At 50.0% G+C, this 24,026-nt stretch overlaps 1 long non-coding RNA gene across 1 annotated transcript; it reads right to left on the bottom strand.

Moving 5' to 3' along the window:
* Positions 1-1,450: 1,450 nt before the first annotated feature.
* Positions 1,451-3,938, bottom strand: LOC121486410. The gene is made up of 3 exons (XR_005986627.1): positions 3,865-3,938; positions 1,755-1,837; positions 1,451-1,635 (listed from the first exon to the last, which is right to left on the bottom strand). It is a non-coding gene; the product is annotated as an uncharacterized LOC121486410 (long non-coding RNA).
* Between the last annotated feature and the right edge of the window lie 20,088 nt (positions 3,939-24,026).

Raw genomic sequence — 24,026 nt, 5'->3', positions numbered from 1 at the left:
CCAGCAGGGGAAAGCACGGGTTGTCAAATGTGGCCCCTGCTGCTTGGCACAGCGGCTCCTCCCACTCAAGGAGGTCCACGTGCTCACCTCACCAGTAAGCACTGCCAGGAGCCATCCTCCGCTTAGCTCTGGGCCCCTGTGCAGCCACGCTCAGAGCTGCATTAAATAAAGGCTGCAGCCCTGAAACTGTTCAGAGGGATCTAGATCAACAAGGACAGCGAGGGGAGGCCTTTAAATAGATTATCACCAAGAACCAGCCAGGGCAGGCAAAGTTTGCCTTCAGCATTATTCTCCCCTTGTTCCTATGCCCCTCTTCTGTCTACTTAAGAGGCCTCACCCCAAACCCTGTCATAAATTCATTAACACTGTAGGGGCTTCCGGAGTTATTCCTCTAGATATAAGAGAGGAACAGAACACAGGCGTGGGCAATGTTTAACCTGAGGGACAGGTATGGGGATGAGGGAATTTTAGGCAGCTTAAAGCCACAAGAGAACCATGAAATACATGCCTGGGGTCAGAGAAACTTCAACCCCCATCAAGCCACACCACCCAGGGTCCACTCTCCCCATCATATCTTTCACTGCTGGGGAACCCTACATGGTTTACTTTCTCCCCAGAGGCTATACCTCGAAGTCCATTCTGTGCAAAGTCCAGTCCAGGTTTGTGCACACCCTCCTTGGGGTAGGTGGGAGTGGAAAGGGGGAGCCTGAGTTTGGGGGGTAGGGGTGCCTTGGTGCCTGAGATCAGATTTTCTGCTCGGCCAGGGGTGGGATTCATCACTGGCTGCAGGACCTTGAAGGAAAACCTCCAGGGGAATTGGTACCCCAGGAGGTCAGAGCTTCCCTGGTTGCTGCAAAGCCCACTGCATGGCCAGGGCTCCCCCCACCTCCACCCAAGGGGCCAGGCTCCCCACCCAGCCAGCACTCTCAGCTTTGTTTACTGTCCTTGTCAAATGCTCAGCAATCCCTAATGGTCTCGGGTGCACTGTCTCTTTTGATCCTCAAAACTAGCCTATGAAGTAGATTATATTTTATGGTAGGTCTCCATTTTACAGATGGGGAGAGTGAGGGCCAGGGAGGTCAAGTAGGCTAGCCAAGGTCACCAAGCCAGGGAATGACAGAGCCGGGATCCAAGCCCCAGGGAGGTTGGCTCCAGAGCCCAAAATCTTGACCCTGACACTATGCATCCTCCCTGTTGAGCCTTGTATTTCTTTCTTTCTTTCTTTTTTTTTTTTTTAAGATTTTTATTTATTTATGAGAGACAGAGAGAGACAAACAGAGGCAGAGGGAGAAAAGCGGGCTCCATGCAGGGACCTCGATGTGGGACTCGATCCTGGATCCTGGGATCATGCTCTGAGCTGAAGGCAGATGCTCAACCGCTGAGCCACGCAGGCATCCCCCAAGGGTTTATTTAAGTTCAAGTTAGCTTTTATTTATTTATTCATGAGAGACACAGAGAGGGAGAGAGAGCAGCAGAGACACAGGCAGAGGGAGAAGCAGGCTCCATGCAGGGAGCCTGACATGGGACTTGATCCCGGAACCCCTGCTGGTGAATGGCAGTGCTCGGATTCCAGTTCGGGTCCATCTGATTCCAACATCCACACTCTCTGCCATTTAGGGTCCAAGAACTTCTGGGCTGTGACAGCCCACAAAAAGTTTCACTTTTTTTGGAATTATTATAGATGCCCAGTAAGTTGCGTAATTAGCACAGAGAGTCCCCCTGTGGCCTCCCCTCCGTTTACCCCCACCGATTACCTTCTGCATGATTCCACTATCATCCCAAGACCAGGAACCTGGCACCGGTACAATGTGTGCATCTCATTCTGTCATTTTATTACCTGTGGAAATCAGAGAACTCACTATAGTAATCAAGATAAAGAACTGTTTCATCACCACAAAGATGCCCCTCGTGCAACTTTATTGTCTACATCCACGTCCCTCCCTCCCACCAACCCTAACCCCTGGCAACCACTAATCTGTGTGCCATCTCTGTAACTACCATGTTGAGAATGTTAAGTAAATGGAATCATATGATATGTTAGCTCTTGACAGGGGCTTTTATTTCTGTCACAAAGGCCTTATTTTAAAATAAATACTTATTGAGTACCTACTGAATACCAGGCAGGTGTTAGCCCCTTTTAGGAATGTATCAGTACTCTTTGGATTGCAAGTGACAGAACCCCACTCAAAGTACATTGTAAAAGGGAATGCATTGACTCGGATAATGGAAAAGTCCAGAGGTGGGCTGGCTTCAGGCCCAGCTGAATCTAGGGGCTTGTTAAAACTGCTCTCATTCTCCATGTTTTGGCTCTGCTCTCTTAGCTTCTGGTTTCCTTCACATGCTGCGGGTAACTCTAGTTCTGCAACCTGCTCACTCACAGACCCAGGAGAAAGGAGGAGGGCTCTGCTTAGAAAAATTCAGCAAAGATTCTGGCCCTGATTGGCCTGGCTTGGTGCCTCTGAACCAATCACTGATGGGGGGGGAGGATTGCAGTGCTCTCATTGGCTAATTCTTGGTCATGTGCCCCCTCCTGGAGTCAACCCAATGTCAGCCCTGCTCAAATCCCAGGGTTAAAGGGGCTGCGGGAAATTCGGGGTGCTATTGCTAGCAGTAGGGGAAGTAGGGGCTTGGCCTATGGGATATATATTGTTTTTTTCTGTTTTTGTTTTTTAAGATTTTATTTATTCATTCATGAGAGACACAGAGAGAGAGAGGCAGAGACACAGGCAAAGGTAGAAGCAGGCTCCATGCAGGAAGCCGACGTGGGACTCGATTCCAGGTCTCCAGGACCTGGGCCGAAGGTGCGCTAAACCGCTGAGCCACCTGGGCTGCACTATATTGATATTTTACTACCTTACTGCTGTCCTTCCAACCCAGAAAAACCGTTTGTTTTTCAAAAAATATGAAAAAAAGTCAGACCCAGACTTGTCCAAATTCAGAGCTCTAGGTCCTGGAAACTGCTCTGCTGGGACTTGGATCCTGGTTTGAGAAGCCCACCCTCCCCTTGCTTCTGTGCAAATTAAAAGGCCCTGCCTCATACCCAGCATTGCCGTTTGCAGGGGGCCTGGTTGTGGCCTCAGGCAGGGCCCAACCTCTCTGAGAGGCAACGAGTGGCCCACGTGCCCCCTGGGGTCACCCAAGCGGAGGCTGCTGCTCCTGAAGGGCACCTCCCCCTCCACATGCGCCCGCCGCGGCGGATCGGCTCCCAGTCCCAGCCCCACGCGTGTGCTGGCACCTGCTGCGCGCGTGGGCTGCCACGTGGCTCCGGGAGAGCCAGGAAGAGACGGCCGCTGTCCCGCAGCGAGGACAGGCAGATGGAGCCAGTGACTCAGCACGGGGGACAGATGTGGCCAGATGAGAAGAATAAACAGGAAGGCCGGAGGCCAAACCTGCCAGGGCCCCCTCAGAGCCGGGCAGAGATGGGGGGGGGGGGCACGTGGTGACAGACAGACGGGGATGGGGAGGGGGGAGATGGATGGCCCCATCAGGCTCAGCGGAGTGAGGAAAGCCAGACAGATGGTCTCGTTAGAGAAACCAGCCCGCATGAGGGAGCGGGGCTCCGCGACAGAGTGGCCAGCTCCTCCGTGACAGGGGCTGCTCTGGGCTGGGTCCTGGGTCGTCCTGGCTGCGGCTTGCGCCCTGCCCTCATTGCGCCTGCAGTGGCCGACTGGGGCTGCCAGCCTTCCCCTCCCCCTCCCGTGTCTTAGGTGTGGCCACTGCTGCGACCACTGGCCAGCTGGGAAGCCCTGGCCACAGCGGGTGGGCCACGAAGCCCTGGAGCTTCACAGACATCAGTCCAAGGCAGAGAAGGCCCCCGCCCCCACCCTCCAATTCCTCCTTGCTGTCAATGCTGTTGAGGCCTACCGTGTGGACGCTGTCCTGGGCATTCTCCGGTGCGTTGCCTCCACGGTGCCTTTGCTGTCCTTCCAACCCAGAAGTCTCTTTCCTTGGAGGCCCTTGCTGTCCCCCCATGTGAAGTGGCCCCCTCCCTCTCTCGCCCAGGACACCATTTGAGTTTTGTCATACCCTATTGCTATCTGAGCTCATCCCATCCATTCTTTCCTGGGCTTGCCCTCTGTTAAAACAGGAAGTCCTTCAGGATGGATACTAGGTCTTTCTTGGTCTGTCCTTGGCTGTGCCCCAGGTCCCAGAACAGTGCCTGGCACATAATAAATGCTTAGAAATGTGTGTGGACTGAATCTTCACAGCTCAGAGAGAGGCCTGCACAATCCTCCTCTCCCATCCCTGCTTCCTTTTTCTCCTTAGCACTTCCCACTGCCTCTCCATGTATTTTTCTTCTTCATTCTCCATCTCCCCCACTACAACAGAAGTGCCATGAGAGAAGTAATTTTTGTCTGCATCCCTAGTGCTTTGTTGGTTTACCAAATGGTCCTGTGAGAGCTGAGTGGGAGGAAGAAACTGCCCCCACAGCACAGAGGGTGAAGCTAGAGCAGGGCCAGAGCCAGGCTGTCTGGCCCTACACCTTGCTCCTCTGCTGTGCCAGGACCCCCCCATCCCAGGCATTTTTCCCCTCCCTGACCCTGATCCTTCTGGCTGCCAGGAGAGGCACCTGGGCCCTGAGTGAACCGCCATGGCCAGTGCAGCAGCTGAATAGTGACCCCTGAAGATCTCCAGGTCTTAATCCCTGGGACTATGTGACCTATGAGACAATGTGACCTTAATAGCAAGAGGGCCCTTGCACATGTGATTAAGTTATGGATCTGGAGATAGAGAAGCTGTCCTGGATTATCCAGGTGGACCCTAAATGCAAACATAAGGGTCTTTATAAGAGGAGGCAGAAGTGGATTTGACCCAGAAGTACATGTGACAACAGAAGGAAGAGGCCGGAGTGGTATGAGGTAAGGGCCATAAGCCACAGAGTGTAGGTGGCCCCCAGAAGCCAGAAAAGGCATAGACATGGATTCTCCCCAAGAGCCTCCAGAAGGAGCCAGCCCTGACCACTCTTTGACCTTAGCCCAGTAAGACTGATTTCAGTCCTCTGGCCTCCAGAACTGTGAGATAATAAATTTGTGTTGTTTTAAAAGTCACCAAGATAGAGAGTTCCAGTGTTGCAAGATGGAAAAACTTCTGGAGCTCGGTTTCACAGCAGTGTGAATATACCCTTTACAACTGACCTGGACACTTAAAAATGGTTAAGAAGCTATATTTTAGGGTATGTGTTTTTTACCACAATGAAAAGAAGAATCACCAGGCTTGTCATTTATGACAGCAACCAAAGGAAATGAATACAGCCAGCTTGCAACTGACCAGATGCAGGGGCACCGAGCCTGTGTGTCTCAGGAGGGCCAATCCCAGCCCCTTTCCTGGGGAGCCTCCCCAGGGAGCAGGCGCAGGGAGGGAGTGAGCTGGGATCCAGCTCTGTGCCGCTGACTGGTTTGATGGAAAGAGAAGAGAAACCATCCTGGCATTTATCCAGCCCTTCCTGGGAGCCTTTCTTTCAGTATTCTTGAGAAGCAGTTTCTACTATGATCCCCAACTTCCTCACAAAGAAAACGGAGGCTCAGAGAGGTGAGAGACTTGCCCAAGGTCACACAGCCAGTAGCGGAGCTGGGTTCTTAATCACCATTTCCTGCATCACTCAAGGTGTATGCATCCAGTCTCATCGTTGTCACAGGCCTTCAATGCCCCACTGCAGCTTTTCAGCAGCTTTTAAAAGAGCCATAGTATTGCCTTCTTTCTCTCTGTAACCAGGCATTCTCTTCCAGTTAATCATAGACCAGAGAGTCTCATTCTGTCCTGATACGCCCACAAGTGTATGAAATTGCCTAGAAAAGTGCAAAAAACTGAGTTAGCTCATGTTCTATGTACAGTCCTCCAAGGTCCTACGGTGTAGCCCAGGATGGTGGGTGGCAAACCTATGCCAGTGGGCCATGCCAAGCCTACAGCAGGGTTCTGCTTGGCCCGCACTATACTGGGCATTATTTTAATTGGTGCCAGCATATAACATCGGATTTCTCTTCAGAATCAGAAGTCAAGATAGCATTTAGCTCTACCCAAGACAGGCTGGGCTCTGGCTTAGTAACAAGCCCCTCCAAGTCTCAGAGGCTTACCACACAGATATTTCTTTCTTTCTCACACTGTATGTCCAATGCAGGTGGGCCAGGGCTCTGCTCCACAGTCACTGAGGGACCCACACTGATGGAGACACATGGCCTTGTCAGCTGCTGCTTCAGGGAAAGGAGAGACAGGAGAAGAGCACGTGGATATTGCAAAGCCTCAGCATGCTACACACATCTGATTTCTCTTCACTTGTCGTTGACTGGATGTAGTCATATGGCCCATCTGGACCTCAAGGCAGCTGAGAAGTAGCTTCTGTGAATGCTAGTTTCACTAGTTCCAGTATTGGTGAACACTAGTCTACTATACCTTCCCATTTGGCCACAATTCACTGGAGCTGAGTGAGCATGCCCCAGTCCAAACTGCCATGGACTAGTGTTCATAATGTGCACTGCACAGCACTTGGATGCACCTTTCAGGTTGTAGATTCTGGGATTGGTGCCCCTGCAGGTGTGCAGAGCATGACCTACAGGGCTGTCAGTAGCAGCCCTTCCCTCCCTAGATGGGCACACGTGCTCCAGTTTGCCCCAGTACCAGGCCAACCTCTTCACTGAAGTTCTGGCAGTATTCTGATTGCTCCTCTTCCATCACAGCTATGCTTAGTCTTTCTCCTTCCTCAAGGTGGACAGGACACCAAGACTCAGCCACCCACATCCATGCTAAACCTCAGAGGCTCTCAGAGGACAGGAGATTCTCAAGTAAGCTATTGTATTTTTTTTCTTTTATGTTAAAAATGCAAGATATGCCCCCAAAGTGTCACAGAAACTGTGGGATAATTTACATACACACATTTAACCATTCATTCATTCAGCATGAATTCACAGGGCTCCTACTATGTGTCAAGCACATAGTAAGAGCCCTAGTATTCTAAGAGTAGGAGTGTCCTAGGCACTGTGGGGGTGTCAGGGGACAAAGCAAAGAGTTCTACTTTCATAGTCACCTACATTTAAGGCGAGTAGAGAAATAACAAATATGTAAAGTGTAAGCTATGAAGAAAAACAGAGCAGAGCCGAACAGGGAGGGAGTATAGGAGCAAGAAGGAAGGCCTCCCTTTTCTACTGGGTAGTTCAGGAATGCCTCTTTAATAGGTTGACATTGGAGCAGAGGTCCAAGGAGAGAGGGAGTGAAGAACATGAAGATCTGTGGGGAGAACCTTCCAGATAGACAGCAAGGGCAGAAGTCCTAAAGTGAGAGCATACCTGCAAGGGGGCAAGCTGCCAGGGCAGCGCCCAGAGCAGGAGGGAGAAGCTGAGGCTTGCTGCTCCCCTGGCAGGATCACAGCAGAGGGGACAAGTGGGCAGACCCTGAGCACAGACTTAACAGAGATTGCCGAGAGGACACTCAGGGAGCACAGGAAGGAGCAGGACTCAACTATGACAACAGGTACCGCTCAATGATGAATGCGGCCTTTTCTCCATCTTGACAGAGCCTCCCTTGGACCCTACCATCACCTCATCTCGGGTCTGAATCTGAGGCTTGTTAATGCGAGGCTCAGGTTAGCTGGCCTGCCCAGACCCCCCTTCTTCCCTGTCAGAGAAGATGCCAGTTCCTGTAGCACTTTCTTGGCTTCCTGGGGCAACCTGCAATGTATGGATTGTCAGCCCATATTAAAGGCTAGGAAACTGGGCCTTACATGAGGGATGGGGCCCATCAGGAGTCAGCAAGGCCCCTGCACCCTGAGAGTAAGTGTGCCCTCCTTCTGGAATCTTGCCAAGATGCCTGCTGGGGGGTGTTCTGTGGAGAGAGAAAAGAGGACCAAACAGTCCAGTGTCCAGGGCACAGCAGGAGAGACAAAAAACCCATTGGGCCAGGAAGCCCTGCCTAGACCAAAATCTGAAGCCGGTCCACTGAAGAGGGTGGGCTTCAGTGGGCTGGCCATGTCTGGGATTCATAGCCCTTCATTCCTTCCCCCCTCCTGAGCAGAGAAGAAGATTGAGGAGGCTGAGGGGGAGAGTGACTGCCTCAGTGGTTCCAGAGTCCCCTGTGGAGAAGAGTCCGGGAGTCTCAGCCTGGGTCTGTGTGCCAGTGGAAGCAGAGGACTGCATGTCCAGCATGGCAAAGGTGGAGGAGAAGCGGAAGGAAGCCTTGTGCTGGGGTCTCCTCCCACTGACCAGCACCTCCCTGACCCAGACTGTACCTGCTGCCCAACCCCCCACTCCGGAGCCTGGGAAGAAATGAAAAGATGGACAGTTCCATAGCCAATCTGGAGGCCCACATTCCTATCTGGGGTCACCCCGTGTCTGTGGAGTCAGGACCCCACTTCGCGGTGGTGAGAAAGAGGGCATGGGCCTCAACAGTCTCTAGGGACCCTTTTGACACAAAGTGTCCGTCTCAAATAGGAAGCTTTATACTCAAAAGGGCTATGTCAACAGCCCTGCATGCCGGTGTCACATACCCTGACCTGTGCAAGCCTGGCAGGAGGAAATGACATCCTCAGCACAGGGTGCTGGGGCACGGCTGGCCTGCTGAACACGAGTGAGAGACATTCCCTGCTGCTGTTCCCAGGGTGCTGTTCCCACTGTGCCTGTGAGGAAGCTAACACCATAGAGGTTTCCAGACTGAGCCCAGGGCTCCTGTGAGGCCTTTTCACTTGGCCGGTGGATGCCCTGGTCACTCTGTGAGCAAGTGGCAGTGCCAGCGCCCCATGCGCTTCCATGTGGCACGCCCCAGAATCAGCTCCCATCCCTTCTTCCCCAGGCTCCACCCTGCCCACCAGGAGAGTGCAGCTCTGGTTCTGTTAGCTACATTTGGGACTGCCCAGTGGTCTCTGTCCTGTACCCTCCCCAAGAGCTGGGCTGGTCACCCAGGCATTGCATCCATGACATAGCATTGCCTACTACCCCAGCCTCCTGTCCTCGACCCCTTGCTTCGATTCAGGGAGAGGACTGGGTCTAGGCACTGGAGGGTTGCCACAACAGGAATGCAGGTGGGTGCCAGTGGGGGTGAGTAGGTCATGGGTTCTAAGCCTTCAATCCACTTGGAGGAGGCTCCTACCTCTCCTCCAGGCCACTGCCCCGAGTGGGGTGGAGGAGGGAATGACTATGTTATGGACCGCTGGTGTCCCTGCAGCGCATGGGACCTGATTCTTGCATTGCCTCAAAGCAGATTCCAGGCTAGTGGGGACCCTGAGAAAGACCACAGTGCATCATTTGGAGCTTGTCTTTCTTACCAGCTCTGAATGTATCCTGTTCATTAAACTTGAGGGCAGTTTTGGGAAAAAGGTTTTACAGCTGCTAAGGAAAGAGTAAGTAATGCAAGATGGTGGGGGGTGGGCGGGGGGGGGGCGGAGGAGCAAATTCACCAAGTCAATCTGCAAACACTTGCCAAGCAGACACTCTGACAGAGGCAGATAGATGACCCACAATTACCCGCCCAGATCCCCCCAGCCTTGCCCAGGCTCCCTCCTGCCTGGTCTCCAAGCAATTTCAGACTTTTTGTACAGCTAACACAGAGATTGTATACGATTGCTTTCTCTGGCAGAAGCGGCTTTCAGGTGGCGGGGAGGCAGCCCTGGTGTGTTTATTTGAGAACAAAGGCAGTTGGAGACAAACCGGGCACACAGCCCTCCCCCAGCCTCCCCTCCGGCACTCTGGCGTTCTCCTCAAAGCCCAGGGCCCTCATTCCAGACGCAGAGAGGAGATTTTAAGGTATGTGCCCAGCTCAGCCCCTACAAATGTTGGGATCTGGGGACAAAGGTGTGGGCTGCTCTGCTGGAGTCCCATGTGGGGGGCAGTCGTGGCTGCACTGCTGGGAACAGGTGGCCTCTGTGAGTGTGGGAACCCAGCCAACATGGCCAGTCATTGGACAGGCCCCTCTGAAGTCTTCTTTCTTGGGAGGGAAGCAGGATTTAAGGTGTTCAGTCTCAGCAAAAGGTCCTCTAATCCACGCCCCTAGGCAAAGTGGAAGACTGGACAATGAGAAACAGGATGCTGTGGGCGGGTATGCAAAAAGCAGGCAGTCATGTGCACTCAGCTGGGCAGGGGTCTTCTTGTGTAAGTGCCACCCCTGTTCTCTCCCCAGCACCCTATTGGCTTCTGTGAGCCAAGGAACAGTCTGAGCATAAGAGACAGCCCAGGGCAGCCTGGGTGGCTCAGCGGTTTAGCACTGCCTTCAGTCCAGGGCCTGATCCTGGAGTCCCGGGATCGAGTCCCACGTCAGGCTCCCTGCGTGGAGCCTGCTTCTCTCTCTGCCTGTGTCCCTGCCTCTCACTCTCTCTCTCTGTCTCTCATTAATAAATAAATAAAATCTTAAAAAAAAAAAAAGATGTTGCTCTGACCTCTGAAACTAATAATACACCACATGCTAATGAATTGAATTTACATAAAATAAAATTTTTTTAAAAAAAGAGAGACAGCCCAAAGCCAAGTTCCCAAATTCAGCTGTCATCTTCAGGATTTTGGTCACATCTTTGCACCACCCCTACACTCATCTATGTTTGTTGCTTTTGAAACACAGGTAATATAGTCAAGTGGTTCCAAAAGCAAACAAGGCTAAAAGGTAAATGAGCATGTCTCTCTCCCACCTCTACCCCTGTTACCCAGTCCCCCATCCCCTCCACTGACCAGAAAAGGCAAATATGTAAGTTTATTATTAGGTTTTGTCTATCCTTCCAGACTTGTCTTTATGGACATATAATAAATATGAAGACATATTTTTATTTTCCTTCTTCTTGTGCAAAATGCAACATAACCTGTAGACTGTTGTATATCTTATTTATATATCTTATATCTTATTTTGTTATCTGATATATTGCATGATGTTCTACTTTGTCCATATGAGAGGGCATATGTGCAAGGCTATCCACTGCACTATAATAGGATAAGGTCGAAAGCAACTCAGGTGTCCCCCAAGGGGGGGCTTGCTCGGTGAGGTGTGGCCTGTCTTCACCACTAAAATACTCCACTGTGGGGAAAAAAGAGAGAGAGAAAGCCTAGTGCGGACTGGTTGGAGATGAAAGCGGTTTCTATCTTCTGATCAGGAAAGATTTTTAATCTCCAGGCTGTAATAATTGAATAGATTAAGAGTAATGTAAATTCCCCAAAGCGGGAGTACTGGGTCAAAGGAGATAGCATTCACAATATTGATAGATATTGTCAAATCTTTGTCACTTTTGGATTTCTGAGTCATAATTTGAAAGACTTTTTAATTTACTTAATATTTTGCTTTACATCCATTTATTTTTTTATTTAATAAATGTATTTTTAAAGGGATACTAGAATAAGGAAAAAAACAGAAATTGAAAAAAGTGATGGACAAGCCAGAGCTTCTTAATACGATACATACTGAATATAATCCAAAGCAATAGCAATGCATTCTGGCCGATGTAAACAGAAAGGTACTCATGGAAGGATACGTGGACCCCAAAGCCCCGTGGGAAGGCCTGAGCATCATGTTTACAGGCTGAACATGCAGGAAGAAACCATAAAGACAGCACTGCCCTTGCTTTTGGCTTTGACAGCCCAACCTGCCCAGCTGGGCCGTGATCCTGTCCCTGTTGCCTCTGGAAGCCAGAGGAGACTGCTTTTGTAGCCGGAGCAACTACCACCCATTGACAAACAGACTCTCAGATTGTGGGTAGTCCCTGTTTTCTTCGTGACCCTGGCTGGTTGGGGCAGCTGTGACTGATGGGGGATCCTAGTGCTCAGGAAGGCCTAGAGAGCAAACGTCCAACACTCAGCTTTTACAGAGGGAGGCTGTCTCTTCCTTGTCAAGAAGCAGGTTCTGGTAGTGGGACCTGGAAAAAAGAATGAGACTCCACTCCCAGAAGGATGGGCCGCATCTCCAGAGATAGTGCTACACTGGACAGGGTGGGGAAGATCAAATGTCTCAGAGCTTTGCAGAGAGAGTATGTGGAGCTGTGATCCCAGCAAGGACCCAGTAGGCAGGCAGATTGTGGAAACACAAAGGGCAGCCAACCTAGAGGTCTGGGAGCTCCAGGAAAGAGGAAGAAAAACTAGGCAGGGGGGAAGGAAGAGGGCCTAGGGTAGGAATGTTAGGAAGGGAAGGCTGGAGGGAGCTTGAGGAGGGTGGAGGCTCAGGACTAAAGCCTGAAAGTGGGGCAGGGGTGTGTAGGGAAAGGTTGAGCCTGGAGGGTGGGCCTGGGGACCTGGGAGGGGTGCTAGGTCTTAAGGGAAGGCAGGCTAGGAGGACTGAATGGGGGGTGGGGTGATGGGGGTACAGAGTAGGTCAGGGGATGGGAAGATACTCAGGAGAAGGGACACAGAGCATGCACCTCCAAACTAGGCTGCGGGCTCCTTCCTGAACCTGGCAGAGAAGGTGTACATGCCAGCAGGGTCCAGGAAGAGAATTCCTGTGTCCTCTGCATTTCGCCTAAATCCCCAGGGATAACCACTCTGGGAACCTGGGATTGTATTTTACCTAACCTGAGCTTCCCTCACACCCATGGAGCCTCAGCAAGACACAGAACCCCGGCAGCTGCAGGCCCTCCAGCCACCTAACCCCATCCTCTTTCCCTTCACTGCTCTTTCCACTTGTGGTGACCCTGCCTGGAGGGGTCATGCCCAGCCCTATTTCCTCATGGCAAGGCCACGTCTTCATCGAGGTTGGGGGGACCCCATCTCCTCTCACACCTCCAGTAGCCACACACCCTGTGCTGTGTGTATATCCTTCATTATTCATGGTTCTCAGATCTCAGCAAAACACACAGATCTGGGCTGGAATCAGCACAGTTTTCATCTGTAACTCCCAGCCCTCTCCTTCTCTCATGATGCCTTTGCATTTGATCTTCTGCAAATTTGTCTCTTTGTTCTTCAGACAGAATCATATTGCCAGGGGCTCCCGATGGCCCTTGGTGACACACACTGCCATTGAAATTCCCTTTAAATAAAAAAATAAAAATGTCCCCAGAGCAATAAGCCAGACACCTCCAAGTGGAAATGTCACAACCTATCATAAGACAACAGCTCAGAGCAGAGAACAAAGCAGGCCCCAACCCAGTTGTCCTGGAATGAGTGCCGAAAACTTGCGGGAAGGGAGAAGAGGCTGGGTCTCGTTTCTCTCTCCCTGAATCCCTTGTTTCCTCCCCATATTTCAAATTCTAGGCTTGAAAGTTGGTTGATGATAATACCCGGCACTGACTAGGCTGCAGAGACCCACGCTACTGATTCATTGCTGGGGGTGGCATATGTTTCTAGAGACTTCCAGTTCCTGCTTATTCACTTAATCTATTTGCTCACCCAACAACATTGTATCAGGCCTTGGGGAACCAGTGGCAGAGAGTCCAGCTCAAATTTGATCTGGGTGGGGCAAATATTGGCTCCCAGGATTGAAAAGCCATGGAGTAGTAACTGTTTCAGTTACTGCTAAATCCAGGGATTCCAAATGTCTTCAAAACCCATGCAGCCCTTCAACTGTACACATCAAAATGGCTATGATGGTAAACTTTATGTCATGTGTATTTTACCCCAAGTTTTAAAAAAATTTAAAAACAACACCAAAAACCCTGTGTACCATACGCCATCCCACCAGGGCAGGGACTTTACTTGGTTGCTTCCACCTGGAAGGCAGTCTCCTCGCATCAGAAGCTCCCCATCCAACGTCAATCCTTGCAGAGGCCTCCCTGAGGACCAGTCTAAAGCAGCCACCCATCTTTGTCCATTCACTCTCACCCTTCAAAGCCTTTGCCACTTGTGGAAAGTATCTCATTTATTCATTTGTTTACATATAGGCTTACGTGTCGAGACTGCTTTTCCCTGCTAAAGTGTCCACTGAACTCCGTGAGAATGGGGCCTTTGTCTTGTTCACAGCTGTTTCCCCAGGGCAGAAAACAGGTCTGGCACAGAGTGGGATTTAACAAATAGATACAGAAAGAATAAATGCCCTACTCTCCTCGCACTTGGCACCTTTCACAGATGGGGCCTCCTTGGATGGTGGCAAAATGGCTGCAGGCAGCTCCAATGTCCCACCACCAATATTACTTCATGGTCAATATTACATCAACAGCATTACTTCACCCACACATCATCCTCACAGCCCCGAGTTCAACCGGAGGAAAAGGCCTCTCTGCCAAATATCCCAAGGTCACAACTCATTGGCTCTGACTGGATCACGTGACCTCCCCAGAGCCAATCCCTGCCAGCAGGGATGTAGTGCTCTGATTGGCCAGCCTGAAGCCCAGATCCACCTGTGGGGCAGCATCACCAAAACTGTGCTGGGTGGGAACGGTCCCCTCTGAGAAGATGCTGGAGAAAGAGGCCCAGATGTGGAGTGGGCAGATATACCCGGCCAATGCTGTGAGCACCTCAGAAACACCAGGTTTTGTACTAGGCTCCAGAGGGTCCAAGACAAATAGCACTTTAACAAACACTCACTGAATGAGAACAACTCAATCCCTAATCTCTCAGCAGAGCGAGGGAGATAGATCTGTGTAGTCATTGGGCGTGTTTATGCCGAAGGGACACAGGCTTGGGGATTGGGGGAAACTGTGTCCTGTCTGCGAGGCTGAAAAGGGTGTAAACCTCACCAAGTTGCCAGGTTGAAACAGGCTTTGGAGCCAGCAACCTGCTTGACCCAGGGATTCTATGAATTTACTCAAAAGGAGAAATAAACAATATCGCAGCAAGAGATGTTACAGCGTTATTTGTGGTAGAAAGAAAAAAAAACTGGAAACAACCCAAATGTCCCCCAATAGGGGACTGGTTAACTAAATTATGAAACATCTACTTGATGAAATATTCTGGAGCCATTAAAAATGATTGTTATGAAAACTACGGAGCAACCAGGGGAAAGGCATCTGTTCTAATGTGCAGTGACGGTACAGAATACAAAACTGTGACCATGAGAAGCACCACCGTGTACCCTGCCCTGGGCTTGGGGCACACAGACACAGGTAATACAATTCCTGTCCCTAGGAAGTTCCTGGTCGCAGAGAGGTGGAAGCAAGTAACAAGACTGGGAGGACAGGGGTGAGAAAGGCAACAACAGAGGGGCAAGGAGTGCTTGGGGTCCCAGAAAACTGCCCTGGGAACTGGTCTTTGAGCTGGATCTTAGGGGCATGTGTACCAAGACTGGAGCTTGTAAACATGTGGGCACTTGTAGAAAAAGACTTGCAGGCAACACAAACATAGGAAAATAGCTGCACTCATAGAATTATGAGTGATTTCGCCCCTCTTTTTTCCAAAATTCCTTTCATCTTACATTGTTTTTACAATAAAGGCTAGTAGAAAACTAAGCTTAGATAAGAAAGAATAATTTTCGTTGCCAACATTCGTGTCTGTAAATCATACATGAGTCCATAAGCACTTTATTTCCTCAACAGAACAAGGATGTGGGGAAATATTTATTGAACATTTTGCATGTTGCCTGGCCCTTGTGCTCGACCATGAAGAGATGAGACGCTTACATTTCTAATGGGAGGAACAAGATGTAAACATAGGAAATAGTAAGTTTTAAAATATTGAATCATGGTATAAGATGACTTTGGTGGCCAAGGGCTGCGGCAGTGCTCTCTGGGTGTCCAAGCACGTGACCTGAGTGAAACAGAGGAGGCACAGACATGGTCAGAGCAGATGGAGCTATGCGACCCATCTGGTTTCAGCAGAGGAGATGGCCCCAGCTACAGAGTAGGGCTTGCCTTTGGATAAAGGATAGGAGGTCAAAAGTCAATAATTGTGAAGGGCAGGAAAGTGTCAGTCCAGAGAAGCAGAGAAAAACTTTGCATCTTTGCTCACTGCTTCTGACCCACATCTGGGGTGAGGAGCATCTTATTGGCTGGGCTTGGGTACAGACTCACAGGCTGACCACTAGGGACCACAGGCTAGTGTGTGTCTGCATTTTCAGTTTCCACACCATGAGTTGAGCCTCATAAAGTGAGGATCTTTGTAAACAAACAATGGGCTTCAGATGCATGGCTACTGTTCATCTCCCTAGGAAGCCCCAGGCTCTCACCCATATCCCCTCATTTGTAAGAGAAGGAGACAGGATGGCAGACTGAAAACCCATTTGTAGCCGCATTCCCTTCTAGCCCCCATGAAAACTACAGCAAATGATTTTGCAAAAGACATCAACTCAATAGGAAGGAGGAGATGATGGCAATACAATGTTGGAAGCTGGAAACAGGGAGAAGGGACACCTGACCAAGAGGTTCAGGACCTGACAGAGGTCCTGAATAGACAGAGCAGTAGGCTGTTTGATCCCCAGAAGACACTCAAGTCTGTTCTCACCCCAGGCCTCAAAGCCTCAGGATTGCAAAGCCACAGGGACAACTGAAAATGGGGATGAATGAGAGTTAAAACAAGGAGAACAGAGCAAAGGCTTTTGTAATCTGTGAGAATTCATACTCCCAACCCACTCCAAGCCATTGGGTAACTGCCTCTCATCTCCCCAGCAAAAGTCCAGAGCTTATTCTCTCAGGAGGAGGCTGAAATGGGATATAGCATGCTCTGACCACTACCCAGCTCCCTTCCCCTACTCAGCTCCAGAAGCCACCAAGCCAGACCTCTTCCCCAGGAGGAGACTGAAAGAGCTTCCCTGAGGAGTTTGACCAGTCCCAAATGAAAGACCTCAAGGCACTGACACTGGTGGATTCCCCCTCTGGTAGCCCACCAAAATCTCAGAGTCTCTAATCAGCATTTTGTTACTTAATCGTGATCTGGTGAGCCACAAATCACCAGACATCTGAGGGACAGTTCTGTCATGGAATAAAGAGAACAAAGCAGACCAACTGAAGATATAACATACAGAAATAAGCCAGTGCAAGGTGCAAAGCTTTTAAAGAAAGCTTTTATTAATAATCTCAGGGAACTAAGAGGAGATATTACACACATGAAGCTCTAATCAAAGGAACATTCAGAGAATAGAGCATGAAAAGAGATTTCTTGGAAATTAAAAGCAGAAAGAAATGATTTTTAAAAAAAGAATAGGTGGATTAGAAGGAAATTGTGAGGAAATCTCCCAGAAAAATAGAGTGAAGAGACAAGGAAATGGAAAACAGGAGAGGAAAGGTAAGAACATTGAAAATTCTAGAGATTCAAGAGCTGAGTAATAGGAGTTGAAGAGAGAAAACAGAAAGAAATTGTAAATGAAATACTTCAAGAAAATTTCCCAGGAATGAAGGACATGCATTTTTTTAATTGAAAGGATCCAAATTTCACACCACAATACATGAAAACAGACCCACACCAAAGCATGTTGCTGCAAAATTTCAGTAGCTTGGGGACAAAAAGAGAAGCCTACAAGATTCCAGAGACTAGAAGATATGGCATAATGCTCTCAAAATTCTGAAAGAAAGTTATTTCTGAACCAGAGTCTATACCTAGGCAAAGTTATTTCTGAACCAGAGTCTATACCTAGGCGAAATGAGAGGGAAAAAAAAAAAGGCATCTGTGGGCCTCAAGAACTCAAACAATTACAATCTCTCCACTCTTTCTCAGGAAGCCTCTGGGGCCTGTGCTCCACAACACCAGGGGAGGCGGGGGGGGGGGGGGGGGGGGGGGGCAGACCAGGAGGCATGGGGACCAAGAGAGCCAGCCTAGAAGAGAGGGCAGAGGGAATCCCTAGGGTGATGGTAACTAGGTATTCCAAGATGTCTGTTGAGTCCCAGTCAGAGAGACTGGAGAAAGCTTGAACATTTGCGGCCAAGCACAGGTGAATAATCGCCCTTCCTCTGAGATGAGCAGACAGGCACAGTGCAAGTCGAGGAGCTGCCCCTTCCACAGGGTGATACCAAGTGAGGCGGTGACCAAGTAGTCCTAACCTGAATGGCCATGCTAAAGTGGGGCCTCTTGGCAAGAGCCTTCTTACGGCCAACCCCATCGCATGAAGGAAGCACAAAAGACGAACACACCACACCTGTGTATGAGCGGGTAGTGCCCAGAGCAGGGAGCAAAAGTGAGTTTCCCTCCTTGTGTAGAGCATAAACATAAAACATATAAGTTTGGACTGTACCAAGTGCTTCGGAAAAATAAAACAGGTTAATGGAGTTGAAAGCAGCTACGAGGGAAAGGGCAGGCCGCTCTAAAGAGGTGACATTTGAGCTGAGACCTGCATGAGGAGGTGAGCTGACTGTGCATGCATCCTGGGGGAAAGACTTCAGGGCAGGGGAAACAGCAAGTGCAAAGTCCCTGAGGCGGGAAGGAGTTTGACAGCAGTGAAGAGGGAGGAGGAGAGCAGTGGGGGATGGGTTAGGAAGGGGCAGGTGGGGGAAGAGTCAGCAGGGCCATGGCAGCTGGGATGAAAGGAGCAGAGGTCACTGGAGGCTCAGGGAGTTTCAAGCAGAGGAATGCCTTGACATTATTTACTTGGAGTCACTATTAACCTCCAGGGATGGATGGAGATGACTAACTGGCCTCCAATATCCATTCCTCCTTCTCTCATTACAGAATCCTGGGGAAAGGGCTCAGGGGATAAAAAGCCCCTACATTTGTCAGCCTCCCTTTCAGCTACATATGGTCAATGCACAAAATTCTGGCCAATGAAATGTAAGCTCTTTGCTCCTCCATTTTCCTCCTTCCAGCCTGATGTGATGACCAGAAGCCCAGCAGCCACTTTGAATCATGAGGTGACCCAGGATAGGAGCCACATGCTAGGAAAGGCCGTGGACAAGCAAAAAGAACCCAGATTCCAGATGATAACAGATGGTCTTAGCAGCCTTACACTGCCAAACTCCAAATTTGTTTTATGTGAGAAAACAAACCTTGGGAGGGTAGACTGCCATCTTGATTCCTGAGAATCACCTCCTGGTAGGACCAAGATCTTGCATGGGACCCTTGAAATCATTGATAGTTTGGAGGTGTCAGCCTCTTATCTGCCCATTTCCTCCATTCGCACTCGGGCAGCAGGCATCTCAAAGATTCCCTCTACCTTCCAAATCTCAGAGTGTCAGAAGAGAAGGGGCCTTTGGGGAGGGAAGGGCGCCCAGGAAAGTCACCTCCATTCTTGCTAAAGGAGGAGACTATGGGGTCTTCCCTTTCTTGGCTTCATGGGGAGACAATAGTAACAAGTGGAATGACAGGCGGGTTTCTATGTTTAAATTTTTGTATCCTGATCCCTTACTCGGCAACCAGAAAACCTCCAGGCTATGTTTTTTATACATACAGAATTCAGCCTTTAGAGTTGGAATTTGAGAGCTCAGAGCTTCACCAGGATCACCTGGGTCTCAGATCATTAAAAATACAGATTCCCGGGCCCCCTCTCTTGAGTTAGGTGTCCAGTTAGGTTCCAACCTGCCCCCGACCCCCCACTTTCCTCCCACATGTGCCCTTGCCTCCGGACTGGTTCAGGCTCCAGCTCTGCACATTTGTCGCCTCAGTCCCCTCCCACTTGCAATCCATCAGCAGGCACTGCTGGCCCCACACCCCCCCCACCAACCTACCCTAGCCACCCTTGGTCATTTACCTCCACCCTGGCCTCTTCCCTGCCTGGAGCCCCCTCCTGTCTCACTATAGCCTCCTGGGTTTTCCTACCCATTTTCTCCATTCTGAAAGAGCGTCAGTGTTTTTTTAATAATGTCAACCAGAAGCTGGAATTCTGCATTTGAAGCTCTCCGATGACTTCCTGCTACACTTAGAGTGAAGTATAAACTTTCATGGCTGAATCCTTCTCATACTCTCACTCCCTCTGCTTCCATCATCTCCCTCCTTTCCATTCCCCACCGCAACCTGGAACATTCTATACTGGTTCCCACCTCAGGGCCCTTGCTGGGCTGGCATACTCTCTCCCCAAATTCTCTTCATCTCTCAGGTCACAGCTTACGTGCCACCTCCCTCTGCTGCCCTCCTCCTCCCCAGCACTCTCCAGCCCATCTCTCTGTTTTATATTCTACACTACAGTTATCTGATGCTATCTTATTCATGTATTTGCTTACCTGTGTATTGTCCTCTTCTTTCCCCACTGGAGCATGGAGCATGAGCAGAGACCTCAGTGGACGTGTCCACCAGGCCACCAGGGCCCAAGTGACACCTGGCACATAGTAGGTGTTGCATAAATATTTGTTGAATGGATGAACAAACGTGTGCAGCACTTGCCCACCCAGTGCTGCATTTAGTCCCTGCAGCAGAGGAAGCCACACACAGGTGTGTCCCACTGGCTAGGTGGCTGGGCCATGACCTATGCACACTTTCCTTGCCCTGGCTTGGCAGTTCACCTGTCCACCACAAGCCCATTGTTGTGGGGTGGGAAGAACCTGTATTTTGCAGGTTGCTCCCCTTCTTTAGCTCCAGGGCTGGTGCCTGCATTCTGCTCTCCTTCCAAAAGAGGCCATGCCCATGTTCTCATTCCCTCCCTGTGTAGTAAGAACCAAATGCCCAAGAGGAGAAGGGTGCTCGGAGCTGCTGCCTGGTGGGGGATCTGCCCGCTGTCTTTATTCAGGAGCTGTTTTCTCAAGCTCCTCCTGGTGCTAAATCATTTCTCCAAATTAGCAGCAATGCTCATTACCATCCCAACTGCTACCTCCCGTTAGGCAGTAAATGTGTGTCTGCCGTGGAAGCTCCCCCAGGCCCCAGGCCACCCCCCAATCATTCCTGGATAGGAGCAGGGAGCAGGGGCTGTCTAGGAGGGAGGGCAGGTGGCCACCACTAACCAGTGGGAGGGCATGTCACAGTGGCTGTAAATTCCTGTCTGTGCCCTCAGCTCTCAGTCCCCTGCTCCACCACCCCCTGCTTGGAAGGGCACACATAGATGCCCTAGCTTTCCAAGATGGTTTGTGGTCCTGCCTCTGTCACTAATCTGTGTGTGGGACTTGCTGCTGGATGTTAAAGAAGACATTAGGGCAGGGGCATCGGTAAAGCAGCAAGAGACCAGAAACCATTTACTTATGGAAATGTTCCTAAAGTTCGATCGCTCTGCATTCTACAATTTGATGAGAGCTTTTAAAACAGCCTGTGGGTGCTCTCAGCCTCCTGTCCATTCCCAGACCTCCAGGGCTCTCTGCTGATGGACAGGGCTTGGAAGCCACCTTGAATCTCAAGCTCCCAACAGATGTGCTGGGAGTCTCCAGTATACTGTGAGTTTTACAGGCTGCTCACAAGACTGTTTGCAGAGAATGAGACACTGATTAGAACTTGGGAGGGAAATGTCTCATCCTACACAATGTGTATAATAAATATTGGACAACAACAACAATAATAATAATTCTGCCTGCATCTTCCATGTTGCCTGAGGAAGTGTCAGAAGCACAATTACGGACTGGTGAAAAAGCAACATTTGGCTGCTTGAAAATAGCCTCTTTCGGCTCATTAGCGGGGCGTGTGCCTGAGGGCAGGGAACGTTCATTCAGTTCCAGAATTTTTATCACCACAGTGGCTCCACACATCATGCTGAATTCGGGCAGATTTCCTGAGACCTTTCCCCTAAGTGCAGAGGGAGGCCTGGAGCTCCCAGTGGGGAGACCTCATCATTTACTTATCCAACACATATTAATTGAGCTTCTACTATGTGCCAGGCACTGTTCTAATGCTGCGGTACTCAGGAGATGGAAAACAACATGTCCCTGCCTTATGGATGTTTGTCTATCATGGTGGAGGCAGAGGGGCAAACAAACAAAACCCAAAAGGTAATTACAGAGAAGTATAATGGAAAACCAAGAAAGCTAAGCAGAGGGTTGTCATGGAGAAAGACATAGTGGAGGCAGCAGGCAACTTTAAACAGAGGGATCAAAACAAGCCTCACTAAGTCAGAGGCTATCTGGACCATTAGCTTCAGCATCCTTGAGAAATTAGGAATGCAAATTCCCAGGCCCCTGTGATCTGGGTTCAATTAGCTCTCCCATTATTCTGATGCACACTTGGGTGGTACATGAGCTAACAGCTGAGTGACTGAAGCAATGAGCCTAGGGAAGAGAGCAGAACAATGAGACCAGTGAGCTAGAGCTCAGGGGACAGGAAGGGATGTGGAGCAGTCAACAAGGGCTTCTTGGGCCTTCTTGAGACATTTGGATTCTATTCCAGATGTACCGCTGTCCTCTCCCCTTCCCCTGGCTTCACCTGGTGTGCTATCAATGCTCTGGATTTTACCTTCCACCTCTTTCCTGGGGAAGAGGCAGGGGTTAACTCATGCCCAACCTCTCAGTTTTCAGGTTTGGTTTTGTGCCCAGGTAAGTTGACTAGTCGTTTGGCCCCTCCAATCCAGCATGGCAGAGAGACCTCGCTCTTTATAAAAACAGAGAAATAAGTGTGGGGGCAGCAAAGGTGGAGATGTGAAGAGAAGCTGGGGAGGGTCCAAGTAAAACAAACCATGATCGTGGGAGTGGGGATATGGCCACGGGCCTCATAGTGACTAAGGAGAGACTCAGAAGCCCTCATTTTCTCCCAGAGCCACAGATCAGCAAACACAGCAGTTCTCAACCGGCCGCCCCACCCTATCCTGCTATAGGGACCACGGGAAGAGCAGTGTGGTGTGGGGCCACCATCAAACCCATTACAAGCTCCTTCGTGGGCAATGTACAACCAGGGGGGACAGACTGATGAGCTTCTGGGGACCCACTGGAGCTTTTCTCCTGCAAATCAGTACATAGCCCTTCCCTTGGACACTGCCTTAGCATGCAGGTTAGCACTGCTTGCAAAAAAGCCTTCTGCCCTGGTTGGTACTCCAGAAACTCAGTCTGAAGACTGGTGGGTAGCAGATAAGCCAGAATGCCAAATGAAGTCCCAGCCCAAAATGTAGGACATATATGAGAAAGACTTGATAAATTCAGAAATCAGAATGGCACATGGTGAACTCTGTGAGGCCATTCATTCACCCTTCCTGTTGTCAAAGTATTTCCTGAGCACCTACTATGTGCTGGGGACTATTCTAGGTTCCAAGGATCCCACATCCTTGAACAAGATAGACAAGGTTCCTGCTCCCTGGAACTTACCATTCTAAGGACATGAGATAATAATAATAAGCAAGTTTACAGATAGGAACATTTCAGATTGTGAGTAGTGCTATAACACACGGGGATGTTTATGGTGGGAGCTACTTAAGAAAGGCCTCCCAGGGGAGCTGATAGAGGAGCTGAGACTTGCAGAAAGTGTGTTCCAGGCAGAGGGAACAGCAAGTGCAAAGACTCTGTCACAGGAGGTGGCAACATTGTCCCTTTCCCCCAGAACAAGTCCAGGTGCTTGCCTAAGTGGAGTTTTCCCATACTCCAAGGGCTGGTGAGAAAGACCATATTAAGGACAATCAACCTGATATTTGCCGGTCCCTGGAGCTCGCATTGGGGCAGGGGGCTGGTTGAGGCAGGAGTAGGAGATAAAGCCAGGGGCTTTAGAGTCAGCCAGATATAGGTGAGGGTCTCAGCTCTGTCCGTTAATAGCTGTGTTACCTAGGAAAATTGCTTCATCTCTCTGGGCTTCCACATCCTCACCCCTCTCTTGTTTAGATGCAATTCCTAAAAATGAGATTTGTGAATTGCTCCAGTAGGTAGCTCCTCCAATCTTCAGTAGCTGTGATTTCAGCATTGAATTTCAAGCTGCGTTCTGTGTTTGTTATGCAAGATTTATTAAGCACCTACTAACCACAGAGAAGAAGATGACGTGATTCCCATCCTCCACCCCCCATTTCTATGGAGGTGGTAGTGTTCCTGGAGAACAGCACAGAGCAACACAGTCACTGCAGGGGCACTGTATGCTGTTGTCTTGTCTGCTGTCTTCTAGGCCTTCTTTTCTGGAAAGAGGATTTGTTGGTTCCATCAGTCCCTGTGGGTCAGATGGGATACCTCCCTCCTCCCATGTGCAGAGGCACAGGATCCAGGCCTGGCCAGGAAACTCCTGCCAGCCCTGCCCTACTTCAGTATTGGTCAGGGATGAACCAATGAAAATCACCTTGGGACTTCTGCTTATCAGTGGGAAACCAGCCAGATGAGGATCTGGACTGTGGGGGCCATCCCTCCCCTAGTTGGAGAAAGCTTCCTAAGGGTAAAGTCATATGGAGGAGAGCAGAGCTGAGAGATGGAGAGAAACCAAATACCAATGACAGAGTCCCTGGAACCACCCAGACATAATGCCACCAGC

The sequence above is a fragment of the Vulpes lagopus genome, chromosome 3 (genome assembly GCF_018345385.1).
Source record: "Vulpes lagopus strain Blue_001 chromosome 3, ASM1834538v1, whole genome shotgun sequence".
NCBI lineage: Eukaryota > Metazoa > Chordata > Mammalia > Carnivora > Canidae > Vulpes > Vulpes lagopus.
Note: the sequence above shows the minus strand (reverse complement) of the source record. Positions and strands in the feature narration are given on the sequence as shown.